The 3,655-nt window shown below is 44.3% G+C and overlaps 3 non-coding genes across 3 annotated transcripts; all 3 read left to right on the top strand.

The window, feature by feature from the left end:
• Positions 1-178: 178 nt before the first annotated feature.
• trnai-aau (transfer RNA isoleucine (anticodon AAU)) lies at positions 179-253 on the top strand. Its single transcript has one exon. It is a non-coding gene; the product is annotated as a tRNA-Ile (tRNA).
• Positions 254-745: 492 nt separating this feature from the next.
• Positions 746-819, top strand: trnai-aau (transfer RNA isoleucine (anticodon AAU)). Its single transcript has one exon. It is a non-coding gene; the product is annotated as a tRNA-Ile (tRNA).
• A 1,792-nt stretch (positions 820-2,611) lies between these two features.
• Positions 2,612-2,685, top strand: trnai-aau (transfer RNA isoleucine (anticodon AAU)). The gene has a single exon. It is a non-coding gene; the product is annotated as a tRNA-Ile (tRNA).
• The last annotated feature ends 970 nt before the right edge of the window (positions 2,686-3,655 follow it).

Consider the following 3,655-nt stretch of genomic DNA (forward strand, 5'->3'; position numbering starts at 1 on the left):
ACTCCTTACTCTCTTCTTTCTCCACTCCTTACTCTCTCTTTCTGTCTTTCTACACTCCTTACTCTCTCTCTTTCTCCACTCCTACTCTCTCTTTCTCCACTCCTTACTCTCTCTTTCTCCGCTCTTATTAGTACGGTGTAGTTCTCCACCTTTATCCGTAGAATGAGCATCTATCTAAGGCCGGTTAGCTCAGTTGGTTAGAGCGTCGTGCTAATAACGCGAAGGTCGCGGGTTCGATACCCCGTACTGGCCAGGAGATTTTGTTTTTACTTTACTACTCTCTCTTTCTGTCTTTCTCCACTCCTTACTCTCTCTTTCTCCACTCCTTACTCTCTCTTTCTGTCTTTCTCCACTCCTTACTCTCTCTTTCTGTTTTCTCCACTCCTTACTCTCTCTTTTGTCTTTCTCCACTCCTTACTCTCTCTTTCTGTCTTTCTCCACTCCTTACTCTCTCTTTCTCCACTCCTTTACTCTCTCTCTGTCTTTCTCCACTCCTTACTCTCTCTCTTCTCCACTCCTTACTCTCTCTTCTGTCTTTCTCCACTCCTTACTCTCTCTTTCTGTCTTTTCTCCACTCCTTACTCTCTCTTTCTGTCTTTCTCCACTCCTTACTCTCTCTTTCTGTCTTTCATCCACTCCTTACTCACTCTTTCTTCTTTCTCCACTCCTTACTCTCTCTTTCTCCGCTCTTATTTAGTACGGTGTAGTTATTTCCACCTTTATCCGTAGAATGAGCATTATCTAAGGCCGGTTAGCTCAGTTGGTTAGAGCGTCGTGCTAATAACGCGAAGGTCGCGTGTTCGATACCCGTACTGGCCAGGAGATTTTGTTTTTACTTTACTACTCTCTCTTTCTGTCTTTCTCCACTCCTTACTCTCTCTTTCCTGTCTTTCTCCACTCCTTACTCTCTCTTTCTGTCTTTCTCCACTACTTACCCTCTTTCTCTTTCTCCACTCCTTACTCTCTCTTTCTGTCTTTCTCCACTCCTTACTCTCTCTTTCTGTCTTTCTCCACTCCTTACTCTCTCTTTCTCCACTCCTTACTCTCCTGTCTCTTTCTCCACTCCTTACTCTCTCTTTCTCCACTCCTTACTCTCTCTTTCCCACTCCTTACTCTCCCTTTCTGTCTTTCTCCACTCTTTACTCTCTCTTTCTCCACTCCTTACTCTCTCTCTCTCCTCTCCTTACTCTCCCTTTCTGTCTTTCTCCACTCCTTACTCTCTCTTTCTCCACTCCTTACTCTCTCTTTCTCCACTCCTTACTCTCTCTTTCTGTCTTTCTACACTCCTTACTCTCTCTCTTCTCCACTCCTTACTCTCTCTTTCTCCACTCCTTACTCTCTCTTTCTTCCGCTCTATTTAGTACGGTGTATTATTTCCACCTTTATCCGTAGAATGAGCATTATCTAAGGCGGTTAGCCTCAGTTGGTTAGAGCGTCGTGCTAATAACGCGAAGGTCGCGGGTTCGATACCCGTACTGGCCAGGAGATTTTGTTTTTACTTTACTACTCTCTCTTTCTGTCTTTCTCCACTCCTTACTCTCTCTTTCTGTCTTTCTCCAACTCCTTACTCTCTCTTTCTGTCTTTCTCCACTCCTTACTCTCTTTCTCTTTCTCCACTCCTTACTCTCTCTTTCTGTCTTTCTCCACTCCTTACTCTCTCTTTCTCCGCTCTTATTTAGTACGTGTAGTTATTTCCACTTTATCGCGTAGAATGAGCATTATCTAAGGCCGGTTAGCTCAGTTGGTTAGAGCGTCGTGTAATAACGCGAAGGTCGCGTGTTCGATACCCGTACTGGCCAGGAGATTTTGTTTTTACTTTACTACTCTCTCTTTCTGTCTTTCTCCACTCCTTACTCTCTCTTTCTGTCTTTCTCCACTCCTTACTCTCTCTTTCTGTCTTTCTCCACTACTTACTCCCTCTTTCTGTCTTTCTCCACTCCTTACTCTCTCTTTCTGTCTTTCTCCACTCCTTACTCTCTGTCTCTTATACACATCTTTTCTGTCTTTCTCCACTCCTTACTCTCTCTCTTTCTCCACTCCTTACTCTCCCTTTCTGTCTTTCTCCACTCCTCTACTCTCCTTTCTCTCTTCTCCACTCCTTACTCCCTCTTTCTGTCTTTCTCCACTCCTTACTCTCTCTTTCTGTCTTTCTCCACTCCTTACTCTCTTCTTTCGTCTTTCTCCACTACTTACTCCCTCTTTCTGTCTTTCTCCACTCCTTACTCTCTCTTTTGTCTTTCTCCACTCCTTACTCTCTCTTTCTGTCTTTCTCCACTCCTTCTCTCTCTTATACACATCTTTTCTCCACTCCTTACTCTCCCTTTCTGTCTTTCTCCACTCCTTACTCTCTCTTTCTCCACTCCTTACTCTCTCTTTCTCCTCTCCTTACTCTCCCTTTCTGTCTTTCTCCACTCCTTACTCTCTCTTTCTCCACTCCTTACTCTCTCTTTCTCCACTCCTTACTCTCTCTTTCTGTCTTTCTACACTCCTTACTCTCTCTCTTTCTCCACTCCTTACTCTCTCTTTCTCCACTCCTTACTCTCTCTTTCTCCGCTCTTATTTAGTACGTGTAGTTATTTCCACCTTTATCCGTAGAATGAGCATTATCTAAGGCCGGTTAGCTCAGTTGGTTAGAGCGTCGTGCTAATAACGCGAAGGTCGCGGGTTCGATACCCGTACTGGCCAGGAGATTTGTTTTTACTTTACTACTCTCTCTTCTGTCTTTCTCCACTCCTTACTCTCTCTTTCTCCACTCCTTACTCTCTCTTTCTGTCTTTCTCCACTCCTTACTCTCTCTTTCTGTCTCTTATACACATCTACTCTCTCTTTCTGTCTTTCTCCACTCCTTACTCTCTCTTTCTGTCTTTCTCCACTCCTACTCTCTCTTTCTGTCTTTCTCACTCCTTACTCTCTCTTTCTGTTCTTTCTCCACTCCTTACTCTCTCTTTCTGCTTCTCTCCACTCCTTACTCTCTCTTTCTGTCTTTCTCCACTCCTTACTCTCTCTTTCTCCACTCTTACTCTCCTTTCTGTCTTTCTCCACTCCTTACTCTCTCTTTCTCCACTCTTACTCTCTGTTCTCCACTCCTTACTCTCCCTTCTGTCTTTCTCCACTCTTACTCTCTCTTTCTCCCACTCCTTACTCTCTCTTTCTCCCTCCTTACTCTCCCTTTCTGTCTTCTCCACTCCTTACTCTCTCTTTCTCCACTCCTTAACTCTTTCTCTTTCTCCACTCCTTACTCTCTCTTTCTGTCTTTCTACACTTCCTCTCTCTCTCTTTCTCCCACTCCTTACTCTCTCTTTCTCCACTCTTACTCTCTCTTTCTCGCTCTTTATTAGTACGGTGTAGTTATTTCCACCTTTATCCGATAGAATGAGCATTATCTAAGGCCCGGTTAGCTCAGTTGGTTAGAGCGTCGTGCTCAATAACGCGAACGGTCGCGGGTTCGATACCCGTACTGGCCAGAGAGATTTTGTTTTTACTTTACTACTCTCTCTTCTGTCTTTCTCCACTCCTTACTCTCTCTTTCTCCACTCCTTACTCTCTCTTTCTCCACTCCTTACTCTCTCTTTCTGTCTTTCTACACTCCTTACTCTCTCTCTTTCTCCACTCCTTACTCTCTCTTTTCTCCACTCCTTACTCTCTCTTTCTCCGC

This window comes from Oncorhynchus kisutch, unplaced genomic scaffold, assembly GCF_002021735.2.
Source record: "Oncorhynchus kisutch isolate 150728-3 unplaced genomic scaffold, Okis_V2 scaffold3872, whole genome shotgun sequence".
Classification (NCBI taxonomy): Eukaryota; Metazoa; Chordata; class Actinopteri; order Salmoniformes; family Salmonidae; genus Oncorhynchus; species Oncorhynchus kisutch.